This window comes from Trichosurus vulpecula, chromosome 1 (assembly GCF_011100635.1).
Source record: "Trichosurus vulpecula isolate mTriVul1 chromosome 1, mTriVul1.pri, whole genome shotgun sequence".
NCBI lineage: Eukaryota > Metazoa > Chordata > Mammalia > Diprotodontia > Phalangeridae > Trichosurus > Trichosurus vulpecula.
Window position 1 is genome coordinate 300,641,678 of NC_050573.1, and position 9,385 is coordinate 300,651,062.

Sequence of the window (9,385 nt, forward strand, 5' to 3'; positions counted from 1 at the left end):
TCCCTGACAATCCCTCAGCCTCTTGTGGATTGGTAAAGTTACAATTATATTTCCTAGCACTCTGCCCTTTGTTCTTCACTTTTTACTATTCAGTTTAGAAGATACCCTCATTTCACTGATCCTAACTATGTTCTCCCATGAAGGACAGGGCAGTCTTCTATATGTTTGTCCATATAGTTTATTCACCTTTGGGAGTCAGCTTAGAGTGAGAAAGCCATTGCAGTATTCCATGCCTAGAAGTTACCCCACTATGTGCTACCAGGGACAAAGGTGGCCATACACTGTGATTGAGTCTTGTTGGCATCTGTTCCTCCCTCATGAGTTTTGTTTTGTGAGACATTTTTGTTAAATGCTATTTCTGTGTGGCTTTGCTGTTCTTTACTCCAACTCTGCTGCACTACAAATTGTTGCCAGAAGTGGGATATGAAGAGCACAGATAGCCAGGTAGCCTTTTGGGGATGGAGGGGAAGAAGGAAAGGATTCCTCAGGAAGGGCAATGATACTGTGATGGGAATCTTACCTGAGGAGAGGAATGACTGGGAACTCAGGAGAATGTTAACAAGGATGTTGAAGGGGTCAAGTGTTTTTTGGACACCTCTTTCCCCCTGCCTCAGGACTTCAAGCAGTGAGTTGTTTGAGAATAAGATATTAACCCCTTGGGGATGGAAGTTTTTTACCCATTGGGTGCAATGTTCAAGTGTCCAGGAGTTTTAGATTATGAGGACATTCAGTGGTTGAGGATGTGCCTTGAACTGCCCAAGATTCTGAGCAATGGGTCATTCAAACACAAGAAATTAAGCTTTAAGGGAGCTAAGGATTCTATCCCTTGACTGTTCCTCATGGTGGTAGCAACAACTGTAGAAAGGCTGGTTGCACAAAAAAGTGCAAATGGAGATAGAACTTGTACTGTAACCACATCTGACTCAAGTGATAACTTTTTGTAGCTGTCTGTAAGATTTATGAACCTCTTGATATCAGACCTACAGGTCTGGGAAATTTCCCTTTTTCTCCTCTTTTAAACTCCCCCCCCCCCCCCCCCCCCGCCCCAATCTCCCTTTTGACCAAAGGAGGGGGAGGAGAAAGAGGTAGTAATGTTTTGCTAACAGATAAAATAGATTAAGCAGATAAAGCCAGCTTAAACAGCAAAGTCTCCTTTAAGAACTAATACTTGTAGTGGGGAATCAGGAAACAGAAGGGACCTTGCTTCGTAGTCTACAGATATGCAGATCTAGGGGATGATTAGGCCAGGATTGTGGGGCAAAACCGGAAGATCTGGATGAAGAAGACAGGAAGGGGGAGGGGAGTCACCTTTAGAATGGATTACAGGGGAACCTTCAAGTACCTCTGAGGACCAGGTTATTCCCAAGAAAGGTTTGTGCTCTGTTTGACTGAAATCTCTGGCCCCTAACCCAGTTGTCCCCATCTCCCTCTGAGGAAGGGGAAGAAATCACACCCCAGATATTTTCTATTCTGATCTCACCCCCTTACTCTCTCACCCCCAGCCAAAGGCTGGCTTCTCCCTGTGGGCATGCAGCAGGGAAGAACCACAGGTCATATGTCCCAGTACTATCCCATGGCCAAATGGGGAAGCTAGAACTTTTCTGAGTCTCCTGGACACCAGAACCCAAGTGGCTGTAGGAATAGAGTGCCTACATACAAGGGCCTAGAGAGTTTTCTTCAGCATTTTCAGCCCAAGTCCCTTGCTGTGGGGCATCCAAGTGACTGCCATGATTGCAATGGGGCTGTGCTAGCTTATCAAATTGACTGTAGTGGTAACTCTGATTACAGTGTCAGGTTTATTGGAAAATCAAGTCCAACATAAACCCAGGAAGTAGGCTTAGCAGCCAGACTGAAAAACTGATACCAATATGTCATTCATGGATGAACCCACTGAAGGGGATCCTTCCCCAAGCTGTACTTGACAAATCCCTTTAATTGCATGACTGCTCTATGCCTAACCAGCTGTGGAAATTAAAACACACTGATAATCTCTTGGTGGACCTGTGAAAGGGTACAACTGTTCTAGAAAGAAATTTAGATTTATACACAAAAAGTTACTAAACAAAGTGTGTGCTTTGACCCAGCTACCCTAGCTAGGCCTATTCCCAAAAGAAACCAAAGAAGTAGGAAAAGGTCTTATACGTACAAAAATATTTATTGCAACATGCCTTTTTTGTGGTAACAAACTGGAAATTAAGCCTGTTAATAAATGGCCAAATAAATTGTGGTATATGAATGTGATGGAATTCTACTGAGCTGTAAGAAGTGAGGAAATAGTTGATTTCAAAAAGACATGGAAAGACTTATAGGAACTGGCATAGAATGTGGTGACAATGAGAAGTTAAGTGACTTTCCTAGGGTCCACAGGTAGTAAGTATCTGAGACCACATTTGAACTCAGGTCTTCCTAACTCCAGGCCTGGTGCTCTATCCACTGAGCCAGTTAAGTCCCCTATATCTCTGCCACTTATCCCTCATTCCTTATTATGCAATTAAGAAAATACTCTTATTTCACTGGATCCTGACTATAATTCCCCTATGCTTATGGATGACAGGGCAGTCTCCTATTGGTGCCAGGCAGTTCTTCCCCTAAACTCTATATAAATTTGTACCCTGAGGAGTTCTGGGACATCTACAAGAGTGTGAAGGTCTTTTTGGGGTTCCATATCTAGAAGCTACCCCACTATGTGCTGCCTTCAGCAGGGGGCTGGTAGCAAACAATGAACAAGAAAAATATTTGAAGTCTCCAGCGGTTATAGTATCCTCCCTCTGTGTCACCTTTGTGATCTCCTTCTGAACTTATTATAGGATTCCTGCTTATGGCTAGGTGGTTTTAAAAATAGACCCACTATGATATCTTATATGTTTCTCCTTTCCTCAATCCTCACCCAAACCACTGATCTTCACTATTTACCCTGAGGCCTGTGTATTTCTTTACAGGAGTGAATACAATGCTTTTAATATTTAATGCTATTCTATGAACCATTTTATCCAGTTTCACAATTTTATTATTATCTACTCAGTTTTCTCCATAAGAGTATGATGAAATACTCTTATCAATTAAATGCCTTGCTAAAACCTAGGTCCACCATCTACAGCTTTCTCCAATCTATTTGTTTAGTAACTGTCAAAAAGGGGAAAAAAAAGACTAGTTTAGCATGATTTGTTCTTGATGAAGCTAGGCTGGTTCTCTGCAGTCATGGCTTCCCTTTCTATACATTGACCAACTATCTCTCTAATGATTTGTACTAGAATTTTTCCAATGTGTCACCTCCAAATTCATAGTTGCAGATGGAGTCCCCAGTGGAATTAACACTTCCTTCCCTTCCCTGCCCATGCTGTGTCCTAAAACTGTAGTTCATGAGCCTGCACCAATTTTGTTTACCTTTAATAGTCTGCTAGAAGACTCAGCTCAAAGCAAAGGCATTTTCTGAAATGGTGTCATAAAAACAGTAGTAACAAATCATTCCTTCATAAACCTAAGGGGCATTCTCCCACAACTATACAGAGCATGTCTGTGGAAAGAATAAAGGAATGGTACTCACATAGAATATACTAGTGCAAAGGTACATGCTTAGGGAATAGATGTGGCCAAGGGAATTCCCATTTTTGGCACGGAAAGGTCCCCAAATCCTTCCTCTACTTGTATAATTCTCATATTGCTCCCCTTGGTACAGTGTCTCTGCCAGCTGAACCTGAGCCTCTCTGAAATTCAATTCCTGATAATTGATGTTGGCCTTCTCAACTCCCAGTGGTAACACTCCTCAGAGCTCTCTCCTGATTTGCCTATCTGTTTAAAGAGTTTGTCTTACTTTTTTTTTTTTAAGGATAACAGGGATGTGGCTAATCCTTAACTAGCCAATGGATATTTTTTCCCCTTCCCAACATTGTGGCACTTCTTCCATTTCCGATATTTCTGACCATGAATCAGCAATCACATCTGCCAGTTCCTTCAGTTCCCAGAGATATAACTCACCTGGGCTGGTTATTTGACTTCATCAGGGGGTCTAAATCAGAGGTGTCAAACTCATGGCCTGCAAAATTGCAGACTTAGAGTCAGAACCCAAAATGTAATTAGGAAATGGTTTTATGAAAAGTACAATACAACATAGATAATGTTAATTTGTAGTTTTCTAAGTCAATACGTGGCCCTCAGAGATGTTTTTCTATTTGAGTTTGACTCCGCTGGTCTAGATGATCTTTTACTATATCCTTATTTATCTCAGGTATCAATTCTCTATTAGTCATTTTTAGAACAAACATTATTCTCCTTGATAAAATAAACAGATGAAAAAATAAGTATTGTTCCTTTGAAATAAGGCACACCCTTCCATTGGAATAGTCTATTCACGGCTTATATCCCAAAAAACCTCAGTGATACTTAAAAGTTATATTTACCTCCTTGTGTGAAGGTCTCTTAAATGTCTAAGGCCCCTCTTCTTGGGTATTCTCATGGGAATACGAATGGGGGCCTTTCCTCTACTATTTTTCTTCCTATGTATGTACATGTCCATATCGTTGTTTGTCCTTCCTTGATGGAGAGGACCATGACATCGGGGAGATGATGCCATGACTTGCAAGTGAATCGGATTTAAGTGAGGATGGGCTGTGCAAAGTCACCAGCTTCACTTTCTTCTCTGGACCCCTCTGGGCCCAGTAGCCAGATATAGATCAGAACAACTGGAGATAGCCCAGGATGCAGTGGGGAACCTTGGCCTTTTTAAGCTAAGGTCTTTCTGAGTTATCACTTTGACTGAGATTCAAGAGAGTGCTTGGCATTTGCCTGGGGAGGGGCAGAGCAGCCATCCCCTTCCCCATTAGTCTGCCACAGAGCTGGGCGGGGGGGGGGGGGGGGGGGGGGGGGGGGGGAGGTGAGAGAGTGGGGGAAGGGCTCAGCCTCTGGCGCCAAGGTGGCTGGCCCCTAGACTTTCAGGCAGAGAGGGGGTGGGGGTGGGGAGGTGAGAAAGAGGCCCCAGCAGCCAACTCAGTCGAGCAAAGGGCAGATTGGTGGGAGGGGCTGGCAGGTGTGAGGAGCTTTAGGGTTGTGTTTCCCCGAGGGTGTTACATATATAGACACGATACAGACGTACACGTATGTAACTGGCTTGGTACTTATACAAAGGCAGTTTTTTCCTTCTGCCCTATTTTTAGTTTATGACCTTCTTGATCTGATCCATAGATCTCCAAGCAAATGTATTATTCATGGCCCTCATCAAACACAATCCATCCCTGTCCAAGATCCCATAATCCTCGTGTCCTAATTGATGGCCCATAACCCCAAGCTCTAACCTCTGATACTGTTGTAACAAGACGTCCTCTTTTCCTGTCTTTTATTCTTCCCCCAAACCATTGCTTTCATTAGACCTTTCATTTGGAAGCAGTGATGAAAATGCTTCCTCCCCTTTTATTCTTGCTTTCTACAATCTTCAGTTTTCCTGCCCAAGTTATGGTGGGGTGATTTATTTTTTTCTGTGTTTACATAACACTACATTTAGAAGAAATCTAGGCAACAAGCTTTATTAATCACTTGCTATGTATCAGGCGCTATGATGAGTGCTAGGGATATAAATGCAACTAAAAAAGGAAGACAGTCTTTGCCTTCAAGGAATTTACATTCTAATGGGAGAATACACATTAAAGGGTACCTGTGCAGGGGCGTGGTGGCGAAGTCCTAGAGTCAGAAGCAAAAATGGGAGAGGAATGAAGCCTGGAGGGGGCCTGAGCTTCTCCCCAAACTGAAAGTCCCAAAAAGGAATTCAGTGATGGGAGGTGGCCAGCATGGAAGAAGGTTATTGCAGGAGAGGGCTTTCATAGGAGGGCATGGTGACAGAGTCCTCAGGATCTTAAGCACAGCCAGGAGGGGAAAAAAGATTTACATTACAACCCAAAGTTTATGAACTCTTCCATTAAACATAGTATTCACGCAAAACTCTAGCAAGTGGTATATAAAAAAGGTAAAAACTTCCTATATGGGAAGGAGATATGATTTACTGAAGGTTATATGGAAAGTTATGATACGGCCAACAACAGAACCTAGGTTAACTATTACAATTTGTTGCCCTAACAGGGGTGGGGAACCTGTGGCTTCGAGGCCACATGGGGCTTTCTATGTCCTCAGGTGCAGCTTTTTGACTGAGTCCAAGTTTTATAGAAAAGCTTTTATTAAGGGGATTGGTTCTGTGAAGTTTAGATTCAGTCAAAGGGTCACACTTGAGGACCTAGAGGGCCCCATGTGGCCTGGAGGCCGCAGGTTCCCCACCCCTGTGCCTAACCACTGCTTTCTCCTTTCTGTGGGGAAGAAATATGTATACCAACATATGCATATGCAAGCCTTACAGCAATATGCAATACCGTAAACATGGCATACCTAGAAATAATGCCTATATTATGATATGAGATTATAAGCTCCTTTTCCAATTTCTGAGGAAGTAATCTTATACCTTAGGAAAAGATCCTAGTTCAAATCAACATTCTTTGTTCTGGATACAGGCAGTGGTTCCCAGAGGAATGGGGAATTTTAACAGATAAGTTTATAGTTCTGTTGCCTTGTACAGTAAGCATACGCACCTGCTAACATGGAATGCTGATCAGCAGGAGTTGATATAACATTAACAAAAAAGCCATATATTAAAAAAACGTTTCAAAAATTGATCAGGAGTGCTGGATGGGTAGGAAATCACTTTAACTATTTAAGGCTAGTTTTCCTTTGAAATTAGAACTGATACACTAGTGCTCTGAACATTATAGTGCCTGGCACATAGTAAATGATTAATAAAGCTTGTTACCTAGACTTCTTCTAAATGTAGTGTTATGTAAACAAGAAAGAAAAAAAAATCACCCCTGGGAGAGAAAAATGGATACTACTAGCCCATTAGAGAAAATCTGTATAAAGAAGAATATTTCCATACAAATATGGATAACCATTAGCAGTGTTTTTAGTATCTTAATAAAGGTGCCTTCTGTTATTGATTTTGACTATACCTTTCCAACTGTCCATGATATTAAAGTGTTCCCTATTATTATATAATAAATGATTATAGTACAAAGTGTGGTTGTGCATGTGAGGTACGAAATTCTATCTCAATGATAAAAATGAGAATGAGGCTTGTTTTAGCCTTTCATAATAGTAACTCATATTTACATAGAACCTTAAGACTTATAACACACTTTCCTCACAATTACTAAGTGCTTAATAAATGTTGGTTTGAATGATTGACAACAACCTTGTGAGACTGGCATACATGTATTATGTCCTTATTTCATAGATAAAGAAACCAAGATAAAGAGAGGAAAAGTGATTTTCACAGTGTCACATATCTAGTGAACTGTGGTGCTAGAAGGTGAACTCAGGCCAGTGCTTTTCATTTTCATTAGGCTACTCTCTGGTTTTTTGCGGCTCTCCTCAAGCCTCAAGCCTCAGCAATGTTTTCCATGAAATTGTAGATTTTAGAATTGGTCCACATATATAGATAATTTAAGGGGTTATGAAGTGCTTGTGAGCGAGGGACCTTGCAAAGTGCCCATCACACTGCCTTGGTCAACAAATATTTGTTGAATTGAATTGCTTTGAGTTGGCATAACGAGATTCTTCCTTCTTCCCTTTGGTAAAGAGGAAAAAAACACCAGATTTGGCTGGGTTCAAATCCTATCTCTGGGCCTCAATTTCCTAATTTGTAAAATGAGGAAGTTGGGTTAGGTAATCTCTAAGATCCCCAACATCTCTAAATCCATGATACTATAGCCTTATTCCCTCTGACTCCTGTTCCTTGACTCTTCTGTTTACTTTGATATGGCCACTATATGTCACAAGTTTTTGTATCAATTCCCTGAAGGCATTAACATAGCATAAGCATTCTCTTAAGACATGTCCCTAAAAGTCCTGAATTTTCATTAAAATTCGATCATAGATAGGCTAAACACAGTTTGTATTCCACAGGCTTTTTTTCTGGACTTTGCCTCCATTTCTCAGCTGCTGTCTCACCCTAGAAAAGCCTTTCACTATACTGGTTCCCTTCTTCCATTGGTGAGTTCCTCCTGGAGCCTTCATTTTGGGAGAGATCTAGACTGATCATTCCACTCCCAGTTCTACTTCTGACTTTTGGGGTTTTGCCTCTTTGTCTTGACAGCTTTCTCATCCTGAAACTTCCTGTGTTCACATTGGGCCCTCTCACCCTGGAACACCTCTCTGCCAAAAAATGCTTTCTTTATTCTCTTCTTATACCTAGAGCTGTATATAATCCTTAATGAAGCTGGCTTCTGTTGAGAATGGGAAAAGCTCTTATTTAGTAAAAAAAAAAAGAATCCCATCATTGTACATTGATGCTCTCATTCAATTTTGCTATGCTCTCAACAAAAAGAACAGAGTATATACATACATACATACATACATATATATACACACACATATATATACATACATACATATATATGCACATACATATATATGTTTTTCATTGGTTTAAGTTTTATCGGATATAGATTCAACCCAAGTATCCAAGAGGAAACATGTATTGGATAGGACATTAGATGTACAATAAGGAAGACCTAGGTTCAAATTCCATCTTTGATACTTACTAGCTGTGTGATCCTCAGAAAGCTACCCACCTTCTCTGAGCCTCAGTTTCCCAAGCTGTAAGATGGACATAATAATACTCATATCATCTACCTCACAAGGTGGTTGTTGTTGTAAGGATGGATCATGGTGATAGATTTAGAGCCAGAAGGGAACTTGGAGGTCATGTAGTCCAGTCTTCTCATTTTACAAATGAGGAAAGTGTATTCCACAAAGGTTAGAAAACTTTGCCCAAGGTCATAGCTGGCAAGTATCAGAAGAAGGATTCCAAACCAAACCTTCCAGACTCAAAGTCCTACTCTTTATTCATTGAACTACTGTGCCACCATAATGAGATGACACGATCCTAAAGCAATGATCATTCCCCTCAGAACTGTGCTTCATACTCTGCACTTCACAATGATTCAGCTGCTGTTTTACCCTGGAACTTCCTTTAGTGTATGGCACCTTCTTGCCCTGCAACATCCCTCTACCATGCTTTCCATCCTTTTCCATGTGTGAATTCCTCTTGGGGGCCTCCATTTTGGCGATGAGCCCAGGCTAGCCGTACTTCATCCTCCTCCTGGCTGTGCTTTTGATTTTCTAGACTAGTTCACAAAGCTCCCGTCTGGGCATTGCCCTCTTGCTTTGTAGTTTGTTTTCTCCCATCAGAATGTAAGCTCCTCAAGGGCAGGGACTGTCTATCTTTCTGCCGAGTTTGTATTCCTGGAGTTTAGCCAACTTCTTGGCACAAAGTAAGTACTTGATATATGTTTGCTGGTTGCCTGCTTGGCATATTAAAAGTGTTTTGTGCTTTGGGCCTTTCGCTACCAGA